Genomic DNA, 26,001 nt, shown 5'->3' on the forward strand with positions numbered 1-26,001 from the left:
AGGAGAACAAACCTATCCATTTTGAAGGAAATCAACCCTGAGTGCTCACTGGAAGGACAGATCCTGAAGCTGAGGCTCCAATACTTTGGCCATCTCATGAGAAGATGGAAAAGACCTTGATGTTGGGAAAGTGTGAAGGCAAGAGGAGAAGGGGACGACAGAGGACGAGATGGTTGGACAGTGTCACTGAAGCGACCAACATGAATTTGACCCAACTCTGGGAGGCAGTGAAAGGCAGGAGGGCCTGGCGTGCTCTGGTCCATGGGGTCACGAAGAGTCGGACACGACTAAATGACTAAACGACAACTTGAGGATCAATTCAACAGCCACTTGGGAGAGCTGTCTGAATGGGGGGGGGTGAGAATTTTTTTAAGGAATTTTTTTTCCATATCTGCCTTGATTTTTCATATGTTAAAATAAAATTCTTGTATTTTTCTTTCAAAACCTTGCATGCTTCTTTCTGGTGGCAGTGGGTGGGAAAGGTTCCCCATCGGTATGCATGGGCGTACTGTGAAGGAGTCTGAGGAAGGGATTTTCTGGATTTCACAAACACTGACAGCAAAATGAAGAATAACCAGAACAAGGCTGCTCTGCTTTCCTCTTTCCGACACTGTGATCACTACCATTCTCGTTTATAAATGAAGGTGCAGGCAATGTCAAAAAACTTTTTTTTTCCTTGGACAACTGAAACATATAGCTCAGGGCATTTCAAGCAGCACAAAAGCAGTTATGAATGTTCACAAGTCATTTACAGTACTTATATGTGTGCCTGTGCGCAAAACTAATTTCCGGGATAGACTGCAACCAATGCATACAGTCCTATTGCCTCATGTGTCTTTAACTGGAGGCCAAATCAAGTGTAGTGGAGCAAGATATTTTTATAAGGACTGCCTTCTGTGTAAATAGGGCAGTTAAGCCTTGATTGCAGGTTGATGGCCTTCCATTGTTACTATTGACTGCAACAAGATTGAATAGTTTCAGTGCCCCATACTGTACCTTCAACAGGTGGATTGTAATACAGGCAAGGGCAAGGAGGGCTTGTTGAAAGCAGAAACAAAGAGAAACACAAATAACATTGTGAGTCCTCAGCCTTTTTGTGGTTGTAACAGCATTCCCAGATGAGCATGCCCTAACCAAACTTGTGCGTTTTCCAAAGAAGGAAAGAACTGACCAAGTATTGTCTTCTAGTTGCATTTGTTTCTAAATGCTGCACATTACAGGAGAGATTTATCATTTTGATGTGATAGTTCCTGGCCCCATTCAGCATTGCTGAACACGAGCAAGCAGCAGCACATAGTATGGGGAGAAATGTGGTGTAGTGGTTTGTAATCATGGACCTTCAACTTAGACCAATAGCTGGGGTGTAGACACTGAACTGAAAAGAAGGGTGGACTTTCTTTTCCCATTGCTCTAGGTTACCCTGACCTGCGTATTAACTCTAGTTCCTCCCACCCATCATTCACAGAGTTGACTAAAGGCAGATCATAGGCAGGAAAGGTTGCAGTATAACTGTAGGAGCTCTACCACAAGGGTAACAATGGGTAAACACCTCAAAACACTGGTGGTGCAGCACCACCTGATGGATGAACCTGTATATCTGAGTGCAGTAGGGGCTGAAGGTCCCATACAAATAAGAGATCTTCCATGATATTAGCTATTCCACTCAATTTTGTGTCATCCGCAAATTTGACAAGCATGCACTCCCTCATCCAAGTAATTAATAAAAATTTTGACAAGCACTGGACCTAGGACTAAGCCTTGGGGTACCCCACTTGTTACCTCCTCCCAGTTGGAGAAGGAGCCATTAATCATCACCCTCTGTGATTCTGTGGCCAATTGTGTATCCACTTGACACTTGATCTATCTGGCCCACACCTAGTTAGCTTCCTAATCAAGATATCATGGGACACTTTGTCAAAAGCTTTGCTGAAGTCAAGATATGATAATTCACAGATGTCATCACTCAACTTTTAAAAAAATCGACAACAAAAAAAGTAGAAGCCCCTGGCCAAGCGAGAAATGGAAATGATTTGCTCATGGCTGTGTGCCATGCGATCAAAAAATTATATTGCAAACTCATTGGGGGATAAGAAAGCAACATTCGGCTGGTGTGACCGTGGCCTTACTACAAGCTATTAGCACTAGTCCTGGGAAATGGGATTCTTGACTATTCCAGCAGTGTGACTCAATGGAACCTACCAGCACTGAATACGCCACCTTGAGAAAACATCACATTTTGAAAGGCTAGTACTTTTTTATTTTAGGGTACAAAACAAAATCAAAATGATGCACATTTTGGGACTATTCCCTTTTGTCTATGGAAGACTACACACTAAAAGATGTTCAGATTTAAAGACATGTAGACTTTAAGACCTAAAAGTCTAAATGATTTCTTAGGATTTGCTTCAGGGAAAAAAATAGGCCTAATAATCTGTATCTCTGAAAACATTCCTTTCCATTAAGTCTTTTTTCAATTTCACTTCATGGTCCAACGGAGGAAAAAAAATGCAGATGGCTATATTCGGCAAGTCGTGATCTTTTAAAAGATACTCAGATCTACTCTGTCCTTTCCAAACCTCAGTGTACCATCTACTCATATAATCTGGGGATGTTTGGAGTTTTGCTGTTAGTGAGACACACCACTTTGTGGCATAAAACAGTTTCTTAATACATGAAATTGTGTGTGAAAACAGAGGACGGGAGGGATCTATGGAAGAAAAACTATTCCTTTTAGACAACGACAATTCTAAAACATTTGCAGAACAAAGAAAGGAAGAGTGACTCCCACACTCACATAGCCCTCAGTTTTGAAGTTCTGAAGATCAGAAAACAAATGTGAATTTGGAAAAACAAGGTACAGTTAAAGTTCAAGATTTGTTATGGCTTTCTTCTTGAAAGCTGGAGAGTTGACATTTTCCTCAAATGAAATTACTGTCAATGCAGCCTACTCAGGTTCACAAAGGGGCTTGTTTAAAGTTTAGTCAATTAAAGATTCAAGTGAAAAGCACTTCAGACATCACTGACCCAGATTTTTCTGAGGCATTTATATTCATACAAGAACAGGAATGTGGACATGACGGCTTGTGAGGGAAATTCCCAGTACAGATGGTTAACTTGCCATTTTGCCCTTCGATAGTTAAAAATGCCAGAAAGGTGACAGAGTTTGATGTAGAAGACTATTCCCTGAAACCAATGTAGGGTATTTTAAAATCAGGAAATTGCTGAGGAGGTTTCTTTCAGAAGCAACCTAACCAGATTCTACTCTCGTAAAGATGAGAATATGCAGGAATAACTGAAATCAGAGACAGCCCTGCCTCCTCTTCCATTTGTGAGTAGCTTATGTTCCTCAAATTTGTCTTCCCAAACAAATCTGGGTTTGTTGTATTGAATCGTCACTTTTACTGACTGGTTGGATTTAGCTTATCTGGGCCCACATTTGCATCCTGCAGAGTGACTACTCCTTCTGTCATGGCACAAATTGGTTTTCCCAGAGGTCACTATGCCTTGGGTTGGCCACTGTGACTCCTTCCCTTGGTTCAGCCAATCAGCTTGCTGTACAAACACATCTAGGAATGGGATTCCCAGAGAAGATCAGGGAATTCCCTCGTGGATTCACCTGAGAAAAGTCAACGTGTTCCACAGCACATTGCTCAGCCTTTTCTATCACTCAGTCATCATGATCTATTCTATTATTCTGAACTTGTTCTCTATGGGTTCATAAAAATTCTTTTTCTTCCAATTTCATCACAACTCCATTGGGTCATATCACTTGTCACAACCATGTTGTCCACCATCGAGGCATTGAGCCTGATGCAGATTTGGAGGCAAGCGGGGGATAAATGTCCTTTCCTTCCAGTGGAGGGATCCCCCTGTGGAAATTAACCAAATAATATTTTTTTAAAAAATCAAACAGGGAAAGCTCCATACGTACAAGTACACAGGGGAGGGGAATAATAATAATAATAATAATAATAATAATAATAATAATAATAATAATAATAATAATAATAATAATAATAATAATAATAATAATAATAATAATAATAATAATAGTAATAATAGTAATAATAGTAATAATAGTCGTCATCATCATCATACCAAAAAACAAGAAATGCATTCAAGGAAATAAAGTCAAAAAATACAATCAACCACTCCAAACCAAAACTAACAGAATATGGAGAAATTTCTTTCCCCTCTACCACTTAATGCTTTCTCTTGTTTTCCCTTCTTTAAGCCTGGAACTCAGGTAAACAAAAACAATAGAAGAAAGGAAGGGACAAAAAAAAACACCAGAAAAACTAGGGGAACAGTGCCCCACCTCCCATGGTGTGTGTGTGAAAATGTAATCCCAAGGAGGCATGCTAGCACAGGCTGTCTACCTGAGGGCAGCAAAAATTAATCAAAAAATGGGGCAGTGAGCAAAAACCAAGAAAAAAGGCAAACAAGGTAAGGATCCAAAACCTGCAAGGCAAACAACAACAGTGCTCAACGGGCTCCTGGTTTTTCTAGAGATTTAACACACACCGGCCTCAGACATTGTGTGTGGTAGAAATTATGCTAGTAACGGGCCTCATTTATTATAGGGTTATTGCCCATTTTTAACCCACCCTATTCCTTTGCTTTTAGTAACAATACGTCTTCCAATTTAAAGGGGTGAAACATTTTGCATCCCTAGGAAAAGCTTTCTGACCTATGTGCCAGAATACTGGTAAAAGCAGTCAAAACATTTGCAATTCTAGGTCATGGCCACATCAAAATCAACTCAACAAAGTGAACAGGAAAAGGGAGAATAAAGGATGTGTTTAAATGCCTCCAGCAAGATTTACATCTGAGGAGATGTGTATAGGACTGCACTGACAATGTGTTTTCTAATTTCCAGCCTTGCTAACATAAGGGCTGCCATGTTCTTCTTTACTTTTGTTCTTTAAATCGAAAGATATCTGCAAATTCTGATTATTGCTCAAGACATGCTCAGATACCCGCTGGCTTTCGTATTTCCACAGGAAGAACTTCTGCTGTTCTTGGCTGCAGGATACCCCTATGTAATCAGAGATCTTTTGCTGAAAGCTTCAGCCTTAACCCATTTGATATGCAGAATAATGCTTCCGTTGCCATATGAAGACTTAAACCACAGACACAGTTAACACAGTTGTAGCAGAAATCCAGCGGTCCTCTACTAAGAATTGGTGGCTAGAGAGTGAGGTACAGTATATTTACTGAAGCATTTTCTAGAGACTATTCTAGCAAGTAAAGTTAAAATAATCCACAGAGCATGTAATGTAAAATTAAGGTGTCCTTGTGTACCTAACAAAACAAAAGGAACTGGTACATCCACGGAAGTCCAGATTATAAATGAGAAACGAAGTCTCAGGATGTAGAAAGAAGATCTAGAGGGGTTTGAAGAGGGAATAGAGGTATCCTTTTAAAGGACTAAGAATCTAAGAGATATATTGGTTAGAAGTGAGTACAAAGATACTACACCATCACTTATTTCCAGTGTTTTAATTGCCCCCCCCAGAGGACATCATCCATGTGGGCACTGTATTTACTGCAGTAATACAAAGCACATGTCAGAATTTATAGATCCACAGAACAAAAAGGTTCACACCCTGAAGGATTTCACTAACTGTAATACCAAGGGAATAAATTAAGCTGTAAGGTGCCTATGTAATAAACGGTATATAGGAAAAACCTCTAGACCTCTTAAAGTATGAATGGGTGAACACCTCAGTAATTTAAGAAATAAATGACTAGGCAGTCCTCTAGTTCCCCATTTTACAGAAATGAGCCATACAATAAAAGATCTGGTGTTCTAGACCATAGACAGAGTTCCTGGGAACTGTGAAAGGTCTTTACTAAAAAGGGAAATTGACTGGATCCTGAAATTGAACACCCTAGTACCTCATGGGTTAAACGAAGAAACAGACTTTCTCCCTTTATTATGATAACACTGCTGGGCTGGTTATCTCGCCACCCTGCACAGCTGTGTACAAATGCCTCCTCTCTCCCAGTGCCTGGACCTTCGAACACTTTCAATTAGTTTTGGAGCTGATATAGACCAAAGAAAGGTACAGAGAATATAAAGAAGCTTGGTAAGTGTTTGATATTTTATCATGCCTAATGTGCTTAATATAAATGCATGTATTTATATAAAGTTGAGAGTCCCAAGCCAGGTGTATATATATAATTTTTTTAAAAAAAGAAAATGTGAATGATTCAATATCTAATGTGTGGCTTTGTGTTATGCTCAGCTCCTGAAGAAAGCTTCACTGAAACGTTGAGACAGAGCTTTTTAACGACTCATTTAAAGAAATACAGAATAAAGTCCTTGCGTACCTAGTCAGCTGTTATTTTACAGTATTTTTCAGCTCTAAGGAAGGCTCTAAAACTTACATGGGGCAAAAACACTTTGGTAAGTGTTGGATATAACTTCTAGCATCCTTGTGTTTTGCAAACATACACTTTTCAGTTTTTGTATTTCTTCTAGCTACCCTCAATCATCTTAAGAGTTAGCAGCCAGGGGTGTTTTTTGATAAGCAGCCTCTGGGCAAAAGATGACCCCTCTTACAAATCCTAATTCTTCAGTCACCCCAAGACTATTGCATTTGTGGGCCCCTGGCTAAGCCAGCCCAATACCTCCTCCAGGCAATAAACACATGGCACACTTTAAACTGGAAGTAAAAGGCCACAACTTTATTAATTGAATTCCAGCCAACGTTCCAATGGCTAAGCATCAGAGTCAGATCTGGATCCATCACTGATATAACTTCCACTTCCCAAAACCCTCTAGGAAATAACCCAGGGTGACAGAGCCTCAGAGACCAGGTGGGCGTATGCCACTCCATGGCTCCCTCTCACCCAAGGGAAAGTACCCCCCCGAGTTGAGGCAGTTCTGGTCCTTGCCCCTACCCCGGCAAAGGGAGAGGGTTCAGCGACAGCAGCAGGCAGGACCCCGCCTGCCCTCTATCATTCTCCCAGATCCATTCCCAATGCTCCCAAACCGCCAGCAAAGCTGTGACATGGATACAAATTGAGTTGCAATAACAAACCACACGTCGGTATAATCCATTCTTAACAACTCTTAACTGTACCAGGCATGGGGTGGCTGGGGAGGGTGAATGCTGCCAAGGCCTGCTCTGGGAGTACCCCCTTTTGTCTGGGGCAGAGTGCGGCCGGCCCTACCCCCAAGTCACTCCAGCCATACCTGGGTGCCAAAGCAACCCTTAACCCCACTGCCATTTTCCTGGGCTCCCTCATGGCCTGCCATGCAGCAGCCGCCATTACAGAGCCGCGGGGGAGGCTGGGCCACCACTTTGGCCACAACACAGGATCCAAGTGAATCTGGGTTCGTCTTTACTGCAAACATTATTATTATTTTTCTTCTTTCTGTGAACCAGCATGCAAGAGAATGTTTCATCTCTATCTGTTTCAGGTGAGTTCGTGTATAAACATGCGCCATCCAGTTTTATGCAGTAATGTGTGTTAGAAAGATTGTTTTTTTTAAAAAAAATTATATCTATTTGTTAGTAAACAAAAGACACTTCATTTACAGATTCTGACTGCACTTCAGGCTGAAAACTATATTGCAAATTTCAAAGAATTGCAGAATTGGGGGGAATAATTTTGTGTTTGATCAGCTTTCTTACTAGTCACTTTCCTTATGAGTCAGTTCTAGAGATTTAATTATCAGATATGCAAACCGAGGTAGACAAATAGTCTCATCCTTCTGAAACCCAAAGCAGATGTTGGGAATGAGCCCCTTTCTTTGATTTAAATTCCATTTCCTCAGCTGTTTCCTTCCAGTGACACACACAGGGAACAGCAACACCCACATTGGCCCATCCTCCGGCTAATGCATCAGCCAGTAGAAACCAGCCATCAGAAGTATGTCACACAGTTAATCATTGCCCCCCAACCCCGGAATAAAAAGGCGAGACAAAATAAGTATGGATTAAATCATGGGCCACACTTTATTAATCATTCTGAATGCATATTTGCCAATCAATTAGCAAAGGGGGGTCTGCAGTAGTGCGGAAACAGATAAATCCGTCATCATACTGGCGAGTCCCCTGGGCCCAGGTTCTTGTGGTCTTAATGACAGCAGAAACCCGGCAGGCTGCTACTGAAACACCCCCTAGACCTCGAGCCATCTTCAATCGATGACTGTTGGTCCGGAAGTGGCCCAGCGCATCTTTCCCGCCCAGGAGCTGAATCGCACGATTCGCAGCCCTGGGAAGTCCGATGCGCTGTTAGCTTACATGATGTTAAAATTGGAACTCACCGAGAAATATCTGTTTTTCCGCACTACCCGCCAGTGCGACCAAAATTTCACCCTACAATTGTCAATAACCCTTACTAGTGTGGGATAGGTGAAAAATCCCCCCATCCCAGATCCAATCAGGATGAAGGTCAAAAATTCCTATCCGGCCCCAAAAGGCAACCAGTAAAACTCACACTAGAAATAGGGCAGGCAGGCAGGAGCCTGAGAAAGAAGAGACGGTTAGCCAGGAGGACTTCCCCTTTTATACCTGAGGTGATCTTCCCGCTCTTTTCAGCCTCTCGAGAGACTGAGAGAAGTCTTGCTACTCCATGGGGTGCGGCAATTAATCGTTGTACTGATAAAACTTGGGTCTGTTTATCAGCGATGTTATCATATGCTTAAAATTTTACACTCCTGTCAAGTTTGCAACAATGCAGCTATACTCAACAGAGGCCCCTGCCACATTTGAAGGAGGCTACAGGTCAGATACAATTCTTCACACACCATCTTATAGGGCTTTTATGCAACTTATACAATCCTGATTCAGCCTATATTTCTTTAATATTGCGTTCATGACCATGGCAAAAAAAAAAGATTAAGAATGGCTGTTCTGATGGACCAAAGAAACGATGGGAAAGGGGTTTAACTGGATATGCTTCTTTTCTTTTTAAAAAAAAATAAAGTATTATTACTGCTCTAATCGAGATGTTTTAAAGTATTTTAATTTTAGTTATGATTTAACACTATAGCAGGTTTAATTCTATTTTAGTATTTGCAACTTAATGGCCAAAATCCTATTACTAGAGTAGTGCACTGGGAGTAGGCTCACTGAATCAATGACAATTTGGTGGGTCACCTCCACTGTATGCTCCATTAATTCAAATGGGCCTACTCTAAACTAAAGAAAGTTGCAGTTAGAGTAGGCACATTTGAATCAATGAAACCTATGCCGGAGTCCCGGAGGCAGTTCATGTCATTCTGCCAACTCCTGCGACATCGCTGAAACCAGTTATATTGGCTCTTGCCTTTCCATTGGACTATTTCAGCGACATGGAGAGGGGGGATTTGCTGCTTGGGTAACAGCCTATCCTCCATATTATTTTACCCAGGCTTCGTGCTCTGGAGAGGACACTCCAGCTTTGCATACAGCGTCAAAACAGTAGACGCTGTTCCAAGTTCTCCATACAGAGCATGTTACCATAGTCTCTCGAGACTGAAGGATGCCTATGAGTATGATATATCAAATCCCCATTGATTCAGTGGGCCTACTCTAGTGCAGTTTACTACACTGAGCAACAGGATTTTGGTCACTGTGATTAAATGACACTGTTTTTAACTACCTCCTAAGCCATTTTAGATGTCAGTCCTGGGCAGAACGGTGCCATGTTTATGAAATGAATAAAAAACTTTCATTAATTAATTAAATACCACCTCTCATATGAACAGATGGAAAATGTTGTAACAAGTCATTAGGCAGAACTAATGACTAGCTCAGCCCTGTTTGCCAGTGCTGTTGGGGCACAGATTTTCCTCAGCTCTGAGCAGCTATTGTGGCAGTGCAGGGTTGTGTTACCTCACATGCTTCTCCACCCACACAGCCACAGATGCCATCATTTACATTAGCAGTCCTTGTCTTTGCTCAGCTATGTAAAGACATGGAGGGAAATTAAGGCTCCAGTCACCTCGCAATAGAACTGCAGATATCAAAGGGGAGACTTTCTGCAGCTTTCTGAGGTTTCCTGGTTATACAAAGTCTTTAAGTCACAATGAAAGGAGCTCTGTAAATGAGAAGTGCCATCCTCAAAGAAAATCAGCTCCTTTGTGGTTCATAAGGTGGCAGGAAGGGTGAAGAAGGAGAGGGAGCAGAAATAAATACAGATGAACACCTAAAATTAAAAAGGTGAGGGGGGGAAGCTTTGCAAAACAGCCATCATCAAAGCAACTCTTCTAGATTCTGACCAGCAAGAATTTGAGAGGTGGACATCAGTTCAAGAGTTCAATCATACAATTTCAGATTCAAAGGAAACTTCAGTAGTGCAATCGCTGGGCGATTTCATTACTGGAACCTTGAAAGAAGGAAATTGAGTTTGGATGGTATATATGAGCAGTAATTTACTGGAAGGAGTATTTGGGAGACATTAACCCCAGAAGTGCTGATGGCTCAGGGGCACTGTGCTTTAGCTCCAAGGCTTTCAAACACATGAATGTGTATTTACTGAATTCCAGAGCATAGAATCAAAATGAGCTATTGGTTCCCACTATACATGGGACAAGGCAAAAAACATAAGGGGGTTTCAACGGCAAATGAAGAATGTCTTGGCTTTGTACAAGTTGACAATGTTCACAATTATCTCTTCTACTTTCGACACCATCTTCTAGCAACCACAAGTTGGAAAATGTCCTTGTAGTGATCTTCACCTTGTGCTCCTCATCTTGCTTGTTTTGAGCAGGAAAATCAACCTAAATACTGCATGTACTTTCTAATAAACTATTGCTCTTCATACAAAACATTTTATTATGTTTATATTTTGATGCAGCCTTCCAGCAACCCCAAAAACATTTTTTTAGCAAATGGGACTCACTAGGGGAAAGAGGGCAATTTTACAATGTTTTGAGGGGCTCCAAAGTATCCCTGCCCCCGTACCACCCAAACTCATATTCATTCATTCATTCATTCATTCATTCATTCATTCATTCATTCATTCATTCATTCATTCATGGCCAGCAGGAGGCACAACAGGGATTTTCCAGATTTTTTTTTTAAAAAAAAAAACAACTCATCCTTCCATAAGGAAAAAAAAATAAGGTGGAAATCACAGGATTGACTATAGGTCTGGAATTCAAAGTTCCAGGGGTGGGGATGGGCATTTCCCAAACCTCGGGAGATTCCCAGACTCTTCCTTACTATCGTATAAAACCCTACTACAGTTTGCACTTCATTGGCATAGCTTTCAAGAGTACAGCATCATCTACAAGCCATGATGAAGCATGAGGACTCTATGAAGGACAAAAATCAAGTTAGGTAAAGAGAGAGTGATTAGACTCAAGTTGCACCATGAGCCTCATGGCTGAGTGGGAATTCAATCTTGGCTTCCCCACATTTCATCAGAAGTTCTGACTACAAGCCCCCACTAGTCCTCTTTGGGCTGATAGAAACATAGGCAAACTATATAACCTAAACAGCTTGCCATTGGGATCTCTACCCATTGTGGCTTAGTCGTTAAGTCGTGTCCGACTCTCTGTGACCCCATGGACCAGAGCACACCAGGCCCTCCTGTCTTCCACTGCCTCCCGGAGTTGGGTCAAATTCATGCTGGTAGCTTCAATGACACTGTCCAGCCATCTCGTCCTCTGTCGTCCCCTTCTCCTCTTGCCTTCACACTTTCCCAACATCAGGGTCTTTTCCAGGGAGTCTTCTGTTCTCATGAGATGGCCAAAGTATTGGAGCCTCAGCTTCAGGATCTGTCTCTACCCATACAACTGATTTACAAGAGCTCACTCAAATGGCTTACAGCATGTGCAAATCTAGCCCTGAACATGCAGCACTCTAAGATTTCATATTCTTGAAGATTGAAATATAAAAGATACAAAAGGCAACCTTGTATAGTTACGCCTCATTAAGAGGGCAGCATGTATATGCATGACCTTCAAAACGATATCAAAACACAGTGACATACCATAATCTATGAAGTACTCCTCCAGCACGACCTTCGTTCATGTCAATGGATATTTGCCTGAAAGCTGAGCTCAGTGCCTCGTGCCTTTAAGTGCCAGCCCTCAAACAAGTAATTGTTTCAGCACTGGGGGCTATTCCGGAGCAAGTGGTTCAGTTGCTATTGCTACTTCATGGAAACCTATGACGGTTGCTTTGTGAAGAGCCTCTTCGGATCTGTCGGGGGAGTGTGGCAGAAGTAAAGCTCTTAATCTTGCTAGACAGCTGGGCTAAACATTTATATAGGAGACATTTTCAAAAGACCAGGCAGATTATAAAGGCAACAGGAGTCACAGAAATCTTGTTAAACATTGTTCACTGCATCACTTTAGATTTTAGTTGCAACTTGGCACTGTCAGATAAATTCTATTTATCTCTTGAATGCTTTTCTCACTGTGAGTGTTTGTTGATCTGAATTCTCACCTTCAGCAAAGATTTACATTTCTGTCCTTGATCAAGTCAAAGATAATTCTCAATTTCAACCTTTCTTAGGCATTAAAAAAAAACCAAGGAAAAATGGAAAAGATACAATTTTCTGATACCTTAAAGCCACATCCAAAGTAACCGTTTCTCATTTTAATATGGCCAGTGGAATATTGGATAATACGCAATCTTCTTGCACCTCATTAAAAGGTTGATTCCTCTGTTTGATATCTATGCCTTTAACTGTGATTGAAATAATTTAATATATATATATATATATCAAATTGTTATGCACTCACTATACATTAAATTGGGAGTGCATCCATCTAATTAGGGATGCAGTCCTAGCTATGGTGGGGATGAAAACAACTGAAAATGCCAGTTGATCATTTACCTCAGCTTCACATACAGGGAAAATATTGGTAACACAACACAAGGCTTTTAAAGGTCTGTATCGCTCTAAGTCATTTGTTAAGAACATAAGGCAGTCAAGCTAGTTCATTATTGCAGTAATTAAGATTTATAGTGATTACCTGTCATGTTGTTAATATTTTTCAGATACACGAATTTTAGATATATTAAGTATTTTTCTCATAGGCTGCCACTGCGTAATCCCTGTTTTGGTAACACTTATCCCTTGCTACCTGTTTCTCACCCTTTTTGTACCCTTTTCTGACTGGACAGTCTGACTCCTTTTCAACATTTCAATTGTAAGCTTCTTGAAGAAGGGACTTTATTTTTTTGACTTGTCCAAAAAAACAAAAACAAAAAAAAGACAAAAATGTTGTGCCACCTTAAAAGACTAACTATATTTTAATGTGAATTATCTTGGACAAGTCCACTTCCTCAGACAAAGCAATTTTTAAATTGCTTTCTCACTGTGATAGGAGCCTGGCTGTATTTATTTTATTTTATTTATATCCCGCTCATCTGGTCAAATTGACCACTCTGAGCAGCTAGGAGAGCCAGGAACTAGGAGTTTCATTCCCCACTGTGCCTCCCAGGAGTGGAAACAGCCTATGTAGCCTTTGACCAGCTGCACAATCCCACAGCATCCCAGATGGGAATGGCACATCACGTCTGAGTACTCTATGGCTAGAAAACCCTGGAAAGAGTCACTATAAGTCCGAATTATCTTGACAGCATGTAGTTATTATTTTTAAGCACAGAAATCCTTATTCTGCGTAGTGCCATGTTACAAAGATGGCATTCGACAAAGTGAAATAATGTTGATCTGCATGATAACAAATGCACCCACTCATATCCTGCCCTCTTACCAATAACCCAGCTTTCCAAACAAATTCAGGGACATCCTACAAACAGCCTTATGTCTGGTTCATAAATGCAGGATGTTACCGGCCCCTGGGTGCAGCATACTCAGTGCAACACAAGCACACATCACCACATGGTCTGAGACTCTTAGACTGCATTTGGTTATCTCGGATAGACTGTGCAAAAGTAAAAGGCTAGGGCAATGGGATTCTCCAGGATTTAGTAGTCTGGCACAGCCAACTTTGCTGCTTTCTAGCATCAACCCTGCTTTATGCCCTCAGCTCAACAGGCTGATTAGAACTCATTTCAGGGATAGGAATATTGAGGGCATTTATATACATGTTTTCCAGGCTCAGTGTATACATTCCAGCTTCACACGTCCAGAACCTGAACAGAAACTGCAAACATAAGCATTGAAATGCATTCCGTTCTAAAGATTGCGATACAGTTTTTAAAATAAAACAAAATAACTGCAAAAAATGTGTACATCTGAAAAAGTGCACACAAAAGTGTAGATTTAGGAAAGTGGATACAAAACATTTTGTTCAATTATAAATAACCACCTATAAAAATGCATACATTTAGAAAGGAGCATAGAGAAATCTTCAAAATACATACAAAAATGCATTGCCAGCTTTCATGTGGATTAAAATATTTGCTATTTGATGCAATACCAGAAGAGGACAAATTTAGCAACTGAGAAATAAGAATGAGCAAACTAAATTTGATAAATTCAACCATTCTCAGTGTTGGAAAAAAACCCACTTGCAAACAGATTTCAAAAACCATCTTGCATTCTTGAAAAGTATGTTTGTGAGTAATAACAGGCATCTTTTTGAAATGGTTTGTTCCATGGAAGAAGGACAACAAGATGAGGACAGGGGGTTCTCATCTTGAAATATCTCAGCATGCTACTGATCCTCCAATTTACATACTCAATTCTCATGAGCTTCCAAATAACAGTCACCTTGAAAAGGGTCTTTGGACATAGTGAACTTTTCAATGGACTATTTAAAATTACGGTTATCCCTTATTCAGTCAGCATTTCTAAACCAAAAATTTCCAGAATCTGGACTTTTCAACCTAGGTCGTATCTGAGTCTCTGCCGTTGATCCTCAGTTTCTTTGGGCTAGTTTCATTATTAACAGTGTAGACCTCTGTTTGCTCTCTCAAAAATTTCTTCCCATTGCTCTCTCAAAAATTTCTTCCCATTTATTTCAACATCAGTAATGCTAACAGCCTTCGTCTCAATCCATTTTTTTAATCAAAGCTATCATTCTTTTTCCCCCAAGTGATAGGGAGATGATGCAGGTGCAAAGTCTAATCCTGATTCTTACTGACTTGCAAACGGCTATTGACAATAAACAGCCAACTAAGAACAGGGCAAAAAGGGCAGAGATAACAGGGCATAAGATCCAATTGAGCTTAAAATGTGAATAAAGCTAACTCATATTTGATTTTAATAATACTCTGTGAGAGACAGGCAGCAATTCACTTTAAGTCATTGCTTTTGCTTTAGGTCTCCCCCCCCTCTTTTTTTTCTCTTTCTTTTTTTGCTCTAAACCTTATATCAAAATGTCAGCATTCAGATATGCCAACATCTTCATTCCCTTCGAGCTGATTTACATGTCTGTACAATTTGTAATTTTTAAAATTATTTTTGTTCTTATGATCTTAAAACGTCCTGACAGAATTTCATATTTCAGCAGGTAGAGAGAAAGCTAAGGTTTAACCCCTTCCTCCCCTGCTGCAGCCATAACAGCACCTCTACATTCGCTGTTTGCTTTTTCCCTCAATGCAAATACCAACTTCAAGGCAGCTATTGCCGTCAGGACTGCAGCAAGAGAACTGCTATTTGCAATTTATTTATTTTATTAAAAAGGTATCTCTTATATTTAATGTCATGTCTACTTTAGATCTTAGCTGGTTTGTGTTGAATGTGTGGAGAAAATAGCCACTTCGTCTCATCTAGCAGGCTGGATATATCTTATCCCAGTCAAGGATGGAAAGGTGGCATTTTTTTTTAAAATGGCAGAGGAATGCTGTCAGTAAAATTCTGAGGAGAAATCAATGTAGTTAAAAACAAATCTGCAAGACGCTTCCTGCTTAATTCTTCTGAAAATGAAAAACGCTGAACTATTTGGGTCAGTTTGACTGGAGGAAGTACATGAAACTGGACACAGTTCTGCAATATGGCCTGAAATTCAGTAGTAAATCACAACTAGAGTAGGCCCATTGAATCACTGGAATGTACAGAGATGTTGACTCACCATGTACCCACTGAATCAATGGGCCTACTCTAGTTGCTACTTAGTACTGGATTTCAGCCACCACGCTGTCTAACACGGATGCAAATAGTGTACATTTTATTCTTATCTCTCTGGCTCAAACCATGTTGCAAGGTAGGCCAGAGACTTTAAGCCATCGTGTGCCATTCTTCACAAATGACCTTGCCATTTAGTGACAAGAGGAAAAGCAATTTACATTACACTGAGATGTGTGTGCGGAGAACTCGATTTCCTTTGGAAAAGGAAAGATGAGTGAAGACAGGTGCCATGCTGTGATTTAAGTGAAGAGGTTACTCTAACGTCCCACAGTGCCCTTGGCAGGCTGGAGATTTCTCTCATTATCAGTTAGGAGAATCTGCATCTTTTGTGCACTCAGAGCCATATTCAGTTCTAAAATAGGTGGCCTCATATGTTACAAATATAATGGTCAAAATACTGCAGCTTAGTGTAATAAATTGCACTACAGTAAGCTCATTGAATCAATGGGGACCTAGTGAGCCAACTTCTCCTTATGTTCCATTGATTCAAATGGGTCTACACTATGCTAAAGTAAGTAGCTACTAGAGTGGGCCCATTTGAATCAACAGATCTTACAAAGGCATTGACTCATTATTGATTGAATAGGTCTACCCTAGTGGGATTTGTTGTACTGTAGTTTATTGCAACCTTGGATGCTGACATCTAGCTTGTTTCACTGGGAGGGATCTTTCTAGGCTAGAGTAACTGTCAGTCTGGCCTGCATGAACCTATAGTTGTTTCCATGTAAGGAGAGTCCCGCCTCTCTCCTAAGAGTTCTTTTTTTCTTCTGTAAAATGTCCATTGATGCTCCTTGATAGAAAATATCTGATAAAGTACAATGGTGCCTCGCTTAGCGATGTTAATCCATGCAGCAAAAATCGCTGCAAAGTGATAACATCACTAAGCGATTTTTAAAAACCCATAGAAACGCATTAAAATGCATTTAATGCGTTCCTATGGGCTTCCAAACTAACCTTAAGTGAAAATCCTCCATTGCGGCAGCCATTTTCGGTGCCTCTAAAGCGAGGCAAAACAGCAGGCGGCCATTTTTTTTCCCCAGCAGCCATTTTGGAACCACCAATCAGCTGGCCGAAAATGGGGGCTTTGCGATGATTGCTTCCCCACAATCATTGCAAAGCGAATTTTCCCCATAGGAAACATCGCAAAGTGATCGCTTTTGCGCTAGCAAAAACAGCGTCGCTAAGCGATTTTGTCGTTCAACGGAGCGATCACTAAGCGAGGCACCACTGTATATTGAAGCAGAGTTGTTAAAAGCAGTCATGTTAGTTGTTAAAATATTCACAATTGTAAGAAAATGGAATGTTTTATTCTTTATATTAGTAATGTCTCAGAGTGAGTCATTGCAAGTGCCAGTAAATGAGAGAGGGGTGGATTATCTGGGAACTGGTAGCTATTATACTCTGTAAATCCCTGCACTTCTCCTGCACAGCTGAGGAAAGTTAACCACAAACATTTCAAAACTCTGCAACACGATTTACTGCACTAAGCAACATAACTTTGACTATTGTTTCCAAATCATCCTGAAGATATTATTAGCCTACACGGGATAGGAAAGCATAATATGAAGCACCTAGTAATCCTGCACGCAGGGGGGAAAATCTCTAGTTCTATTCAGCTCTGAGAGTACAGGGGTGTATGATCTTAACTCATAAATACCAAATATGAAAACTATTACAAAGCTCTGTGAGTTCACCACGGTTTCCCTTACAAGGCTCAGAGAGAGAATTGTCTAATGAGATAAACTTCACCCAGACAGGGAGAAAAGAGTTGAAAGTACTTAATGGCAGCAGCTGAAAGCCCTGTAAGCACCTCAAGTTGCACCATGATCTTGAGAGGCCAGAACAATTTAAAACTATTGGAATAACAGGAGATAGACAGCACTTTGTGACATGTAGAGAATGGCAAAATACTTTTCTTTATCCCAGCGATCTATAGGGGATTAGCGAGGACCTCATATAGCTGAAGGGAAGAAGATGTTAGCCTTTGATTGGGACACCAGAGAAAGCGAGCACAGTTGGAGCAGTAAGGAACGGCATTCGCAGGCAGAATAAATCAAGCGCATGCCAGCACACTGGGGGAAAATAGAGCTGCGTGGGAAAACAATGAATGCAGAGAGAAGGGCAATTTGTACAAGCCTCCTGCACCAAATGGTAGGGTGAGGGGGTCAGACTCACAGGAGGCACATAGATGGACTAGCCACTGGTCTTAGGGAGCTAAGCAGGGAGGAAATCAGCTCTGTGCCTTGCCAACCATACTACCTGCTCCACTAAGCCGCCTGGAGCTTCTTAGGCCAGAAAAATGGGACAGAATTGTAAAATAAATAAAAAATAAGGAATGTTGGCAATTCTTTAATGCATTCAATGACCATGTTGTCTGTACATTATAGGAGCTGAAGACCAGCACATCTGGAGGGCACCAGATCCGGGGAGAATTAGCACTAGGGACTTGACCGCTTAGAAGTGAGATTCAGCTGAAGAAGGCTTCCTTCAGGAAATGCAACTAGAGATGGTAGAAATTCCTCCCTGACTCCCCAGCCATGTGCTCATTTCTGAACATTTGATAAGTGACAAGACAATTGGGGAAGTCGTCCGATCGGTGCAACATGAATAGGAATAATTTCTAAGAGGCAAGTTACTTCATGAACTACAGATACACACATACACACACCCATGAGATCAAGTAGAGTTCTTCTGCCCCTTGAAAGGATCAGCTGTGTTCCTCTCCCTCAAAAGAGGGAGCTCCTTATCTTCAACAAGCTCCTTATTTTCAACAAGCTTCACTCAAGCCTCACACTTGCGCAACAGAGGATACAGGCAGGCTTCTGCATACCCGTGCAGACGTCCTCAGCTTTCTCCCTCGTGTGCTCTTATCCCTCCTAATGTGTTTTACTATTGCAGCTTTGTAATCTATTAGCCCTTGTTCTGAGCCCCTGAAACCTTTGGATGTCTCAGCTGGGTCTTTTTCTGACAGGTGATTAACCTGCAATCACACTGCAAGTGGAAGAATCTGGCTTTTAGCACGGACTTCCATGCAACCATAAGATACTAGAGGCCCCCACTTTCGTAAAGAAAAGCACATTTCAAAGAAACTGATCCAGTTTTTAAAAAAAAGCTGGTGCGGCTTCTGATAGCCATGGTGAAGAACTTTTTTTTATCTTTGTCCATCAGTATCTCAGGAATGCCATACAGTATCTCAGAAATCCCTATTTCTTGTGCTGTTTAGAAACCAGGATGAAGCACCTAAGTTTAGCTTGGACAGTGTTCTTCCAGACAAGAGATGCCATCACGCCAGATGTGGAAAAGATTGCACATCCACATGGAAGTCACTAACGCCGATATATAGGATTAATCTGGCACAGTGATTCCCAACCTTGGGTCCCCAGATGTTCCTGGGCTAAAACTCCCAAAAGCCTTCACCACTAGTAGAGTTGGTCGAGATTTCTGGGAGTTGTAGTCCACGAACATCTGAGGATCCAAGATTGGGAACCAATGTGCTAGCATGTCAAACAATGCAAATGGCGGCCTCCTTCAAGCGGAACTCACTCTCCAAGGAGCTCCATCAGACTTGTTTCTAAATGCCTTCCAGGAAAAAGATGGAAACATGGCCTTTTAAAATAAGACATTCTGCTGAACCTATTGCTAAAGTTCGTTAACCTGTCATTCTGATGCTTTCTAAAACCAAAAGAACACAGTAAGAGCTGTGTGGAGATGTTTTCTTTATCCTGCATCAGTTTCAGTTGATGTCCCTACGCTTTAGCTTTATGAGACAGGAAGAAAAACTCCTCCCTTTCCATTATTCCTACCATGAGCATCATTTTATATACACTTCTGTCACGTCCTTCTCTTAGTCGCTGTATTATAAGGTTGAAAATCCATGAAAATACTTTTTCCTCATATGACAACTCTTCTAGCCCCTTTTTCTTGGAAACCTGAGGTAGTTTTTCTTGGAAACCTGAGGTAGTTTTTCTTGGAAACCTGAGGTAGTAGTGTCAGTCACAAAAAAAATTGCAAAATATATTAATGTAACACTTTCATTAGACTAGCGATTCTCAAACTGGGGTCCCCAGATCCTCTTGGACTGCAATTTCCAGAAGTCTTCAGCACTTGCTGTATTACAGTAACATGGATTTGAATGTGTTCCCGACTCATAATAAACACATTTACCTTTGTTTTTAGTCCAACTTTGAAAATCCAAATTTATTTGTTCAACAGAAGGATCCTCCACTGGAAGAAGATAATTTTCTAATGACCACTTCAGTTTTCCCTCAGGGTTTAGCCCCACCCAGCTACTCTGTAATGCTACCCAATTTGGCTTGAATTGTTTTTTTTTAAAAAAAAACCTTAGAGCATCTAAAATGATCTCCTATGTTATTAATACAACTTCAGCCTAGTTTTTCTGTTTTTACCAATAAAAATGTCCATGTGCTTCATCTTGGTTAATTATATTTTTGAGAAACACCTGGATTTTAGAATTTCAAAAATGGGGGCTCAAAAAATTCCACTCTGTTCTTGTTTCCCAGCAGTCCCAGGTGCGACCTGAAATCACATCACCTGGTATGTCTGTACATTTAATCTTAAGACCCTGAATATGCAGACACTGTGACTGAACAATGTGATCTCCCACCCACTATCACAACAATGCAGACACATTGAGGAAGTTTCTGGGATCATTACTAGAGCTTTATGTGTAAAAAAGAATCACCTACCAGTTTCATTGTTTCATCGTCTTCTTATCATCATTTGTCCACCACTTCTCTTCGTGAATCTTCCTAAAAATTCTTTTAGAACTTAGAATTAGTTCCTTGTTTCACTTCAATTCTGAGGTTCTCTCTCTCTTCTTCCCAGCCCTGTTTTTCACCTTCTTTCTTGTAAAGCCTCACACAAAGCAAAGCAACGAACAAAAACAAAAAAACAGTTCTAAAACTTACCAAAATATGTTCCTTTAACAAAATAAATGCACAGGAAATGAACTGAACAACAAACTCAAGTTAAACAATTTTTGACTCGTTAAGAGATCACTACACATTATCTGTTGCATGCAGAGTCACACAACTCAGGAGGCAGCAGACAATGTCTATGAAGATATCTAAACTTACCGGATGGAGGGCGCAAGAGGCGCTGTTTTGGGAGACAGCCGGCGAGCAAGGCGAGGCTTTTTTTTTACTCTTGACAGCAGCGGATGAATGGGCACTTCGGGGGGTCAGGCAAGGCGGGGGCCACAAACTATCATCCGGCGGGCCTCAAATGGCCCCCGGGCAGCATGTTTGAGACCCCTGGTTTAAGCTCTAGAATGTTCTGAGGAGTTTCACGCATGCATGGAAAGAACCCATATCTGTGATTCACGAAGACGATGAAGAACTTTTTACAAAACACAGTGGGATATCAAACTCCTGATCCGTTTCCAGAACCAGGTACCCAACCCACTGATACATATCTTAACAATACTGCCAGTTTTTCTCTACTCAATATAAATGGTAAACTTCATTTTTTAGAAAACAAAAAGGGTTACGACCCCACCTCCCAAACTGTAAAAGGTTTACTCAGAAAGCAACTTCACTGTATTAAACATGGCTTACTTCCAGGAAATTGTCAAATAAATAAAGTCCAAATCACCTTTATGGAAATCCATAGAGCTGCCTTGAATTTTACAGCCGCTTATATAGACTCAGTTGTGTCCACGTGGTCAATTACCACTGGGTCTTCCATGTGAAATATATATGCCCAACAATTCCATGTTGCTAGCAATTACAACCCGCTTTCCCCATAGGCAAAACAGGTTTTTGGCCTAGGGCAACACATTGCAGAGTCTGAGTTTACAGCTGAAGTCAAGGATAGTATTGTATTCTGTTTTGGATGGCATGGTGGCATTTATGAGATGATCATATCATCATAACTGTACTTTTATTGTAATGATATCTGGTTTGTTTGTTCCATTCAGTCTTTCTTTGCTACTTGCCATAGCAAATTTCTCCTTCCCTATGCTTTTCTATGTTACTAACTTTTCTTTATCAGTTTGTAACTGTGCTATTTAGTAGTGCTACTTCCCAAAAGTCTGTCTAAACCCTTTTTGGCTTGCCTCAATTTCCAAGCAGTTTTTGTGACTTTTTCTTTGTAAACAGTTTTTAAACGATCTATCACTTATTCATGCTTTTCCCTTCACTCTCCTTTCCTCTAGAAATCTCCATCTTCTCATTCAATCCCAACTTCATCCTGAGTCTAAAATACTCCCACGCATAAGGCCTACTGAGTCAATATAAATAGTTATAGCTAATTAATGAATAAACAAATAAATAATTAAACAAACAAACATAGCCTTGAGAAAAATACACATTGAATATCATTGAAGAGGACTTGATAATGAGGGGAATGGATGGCAAATTTCTACCTTTGTTATGATTTCTCTCTGTTAGGCTGCAATTTACATTCAATACATCTCACAGATTTCAGTGCACCATGTATTGTACTCTTCATCATTCAACATTACAAGATATTCTGTAAAGTAAGTAAGTCACTTCTGGAGTGTTTACACGAAAGAAAAATACGTGTAAGAGGTTCTTTCTTTCATTTTTCTGTCCTTTCATTAATTCCCTGAAATAGACCCTCTAAAACACAAATTATTCACATTAATGAAAGAGGGCCACACACTTGTTTGTGGTCTTTTGGGCTTCCTGTTTCATTTAAACTTTCTTTCACCCAACATCTGACAAATTACTTACATTTTTTTTCATCTAGTAGCTTCACAAGTGCTGCTGTCGGCAGCAACTTACAGCATCCAAAAGGGTGGAGCAATCACCTATAAAAACCCTGAATTTGTTAGAACCCAGTGAAGAGAAGTGCAATTTGCTTCACAGTCATTTCTTGTTGATAGAATTCCTCTGTGCGTAGCTCAGATCCATCCTAGTTTCCTCCACCTTGAACTGTTTGTCTGGTGCTACGTACCCTGTTTCCCTGAAAATAAGACAGGGTCTTATACTAATTTTTGCTCTTAAAAATGCATCAGGGCTTATTTTCAGGGGATGCTTTATTTATTTTTTCATGTACAACAATCTACATTTATTCAAATACGGTCATGTCATCTTCTTCTGGTTGCTGCACAATGGTGGAGGGTGAGGTTTCACTTAACTGGGGCTTATTTTGGGGGTAGGCCTTATATCATACTAAGGCTTATTTTCAGGTTAGGTCTTATTTTCAGGGAAACAGGACTCAAAGGGGAATTCTGGTAGTTTTGACTGGGGGCCTTTTCTGTTTGATTGAATTTTTTGTCCTTATTTGCTTGCTTGTTTTCCTTGGGTTTTTTGTTTTGTTTTTTTGAGAGTAGAGGGGGCTCAGTGTGTGTGTTTCATTTTGCTATATTTTCTCCTATGTGGGAAGAAGTGACAGCTTTTCCTGTTTGACTGGTTTTTTAAAAAGAATTTGTTATTTGGTTAATTTCCTGTGTATTTATTTTGTTGAAGGAGCATTCTTTGGTAGGGAGTTTCAGAAATGTTTTTTTTTTGTTTTGCTTGTTGCTTTGCTCTGTTTGAGGCAACCAATCACTGCATAGGCCCAGAGTCTCTCTGTTGTGCTGGGTAGGTGGCAATGAACTCATCCTGTTGCTTTCTCTTCTCTAATTTTGGGAGGTTTTATTGGTTTTTGAATTTGTTGATGGGTGAGTGAGGTATTTTTGGCATGGGCCTGACAATAATAATAATCTCAGAACTGCAGAGGAGGAGACTTTGTGGATTATGAAGTTCAGACACTCTCAAAGGGTCACAGTGGGGAATCAAACTCAAATTTCCAGCTCTGCAACCAGAGACCTAAACCACTTGGCTATCTAGCAGTTTGATGATGTTCTTTCTCATGTATTGTTGCCTGTTTTTGGAACAGATTGATTCTCTGTTGGCTTGCCTCTCTGGGTGGGGGTTTGTTGTTGTTGTTGTTTTGCTGGAGTAGCTTCTAACCATTCGGTACGGCTGAATTTGGACTAGAGGCAGGAAGCACAAATGGAAAGCCTAAAACAAAATAGTCCAAAAGAGGCTTTCCTCTTTCTGTTAAACAAAAGCACTGGTGAGCTAAAAACACAAAACTGAAAGAAAACGGAAAAAAAAATAAAAAGAAAACGAAAAAGAAATAAAGGGAAAGAAAAACAATTTTGTTTCTTCATGTACAGTACATCCCTAGCAACCAACTGAAGCAAAAAAAAACATCTTCCTCGGTGACAGCCAGTAATAGACACAACACATGAAAATTAGATCCCTCCAGACTTGGGGGAGTTTGGAGATGCAAAAACGGATGTAACTTCTGTGCAGAAAGTCTTTTCTATCAAAAATGCAGGAGCCCTCTCATCTTTCACATCTGGCCATGCTTGTCAGGTTCAAGCTCATTTAATATGTCTTTTGGTCCACTGCTAATAAAACTGAATAAACAACACTTCCCTGTGAAAAGAGCTCATGATTAATATGGAGATTGTTTTAGAAGGAAAAGAATCCAAATCTAATAAACTCTGCAGTTTGTGCTGTACAAGACCTTTTACAGAAAGTTAACTCAAAATGTAGTTATAAATACAGAAGATGAAACCAAGTATAGCCACCTTAGATTAATGACCTGAATACAATTGCTGTTGACTAGAGTCGACCCATTGAATAAAGCAAACTTGTTATGTCAATGCTTATGTAAGTCCCATTGATTCAGTGCTCTACTTGGGATTGGCACTCTGGAACTAGCAATTAGATACAGCTCAACAGATCCTATGAGGACAGACTAAAGGAGTTGAGCGTGTTTAGCCTGCAGACAAAATGATTAGGAGGCAATATTCATCTTCAAATGTTTTAATTGGTGGCATACATATATATGATGGAGCATTTTTTCTGTTTTTCTGCAGGGTATGGAGCATTTTTTCTGTTTTTCTGCAGGGTAAATCATGTGTTCAAATTCAAAGTAAACGAGCTGGATTTCACCTACACCAAGAAGAATTCAAGTTATTCAACAGTTAAACAGACCACCACTTAACACAGTAGACTCACATTTGTCTGAAGTTCTAAAGCAAAGGCTAGATACCCATCTGTCAGGAATGACAGAGCTGTACTGGCAGGAATCTGGGCTAAATTATCTTTGAGCTCCCTTCCAAATGTGTGATGCACATAAAGATGTCAGAACACTCTCTAAATATGGAATAGGTCCATCCTCTTAAACTGTTGTTACAACCACTTTCTCTCATCTCTTCAGATATGGATCATCCGTCAGTATAAGCGACAGATCTCTTTGGTTCAAATCTGTCCTGTGAGACACATCACCTGTCCCTGGGAGGGTGGGGGTAGAAGGGGAATGGTTCTACAGCAAAGTACAGAAGCAGTAGCATCTGTAACAAAAAGACTTTCTGGAAGGCCAGCTGAGAACGGGTGAAGCCCTATAGCCATGCCATCATTCTCAAAAATAGCCACTATGAAAGCTATCTGTTGACCATGATAATCTAGTTGTATGTCCTTCTGTTAGCTGCCAATAATAGTAGCCTTGCTGCTAGTTGAGTGGGGAAGGAAGGAAGGTAGGTACTGTGTTTCCCCTAAAATAAGACAGGGTCTTATATTAATTTTTGCTACAAAAATGCATTAGGGCTTATTTTCAGAGGATGTTTTATTTTACAGTCATGTCATCTTTTGGTTGCTGCACAATGGTGGTTGGCGGGGTTTCACTTAACTAGGGCTTATTTTGGGGGTAGGGCTTATATTACGAGCATCCTGAAAAACCATACTAGGGCTTATTTTCAGGTTACGTCTTATTTTGGGGAAAACAGCGTAGGTAGGTAAATAAGCAAGCAAGCAAGCTCTTCAAACTGGTTGTCTCCCATGTAGTACATGGAAGGAAGGGAAAATCTCACCAGTTGTGCCTTTTTCAACCACCACAGTACAAAAAATGCATATATTACCCAAGAGAGACTAGACCGAGAGCCAAGGGAAAGGGGTTGCTGGAATCTATAAGGACTCCACAAGGAAACCTCTCTCTCCTGGCATCTGTTTTTAAGGTCTATACCTT

The 26,001-nt window shown here is 40.5% G+C and overlaps 1 long non-coding RNA gene across 1 annotated transcript in view; it reads left to right on the top strand.

Annotated features, from left to right (window-relative positions):
• Positions 1-6,000: 6,000 nt before the first annotated feature.
• Positions 6,001-26,001, top strand: part of LOC144587861 (uncharacterized) — a 34,817-nt gene continuing 14,816 nt past the window's right edge. The window contains exon 1 of the long non-coding RNA XR_013543121.1: positions 6,001-6,092. This is a non-coding gene — a long non-coding RNA (uncharacterized LOC144587861). The remainder of the gene's footprint in view (positions 6,093-26,001) is intronic.

The sequence above is a fragment of the Pogona vitticeps genome, chromosome 1 (assembly GCF_051106095.1).
Source record: "Pogona vitticeps strain Pit_001003342236 chromosome 1, PviZW2.1, whole genome shotgun sequence".
In the NCBI taxonomy this organism is placed as follows: Eukaryota; Metazoa; Chordata; class Lepidosauria; order Squamata; family Agamidae; genus Pogona; species Pogona vitticeps.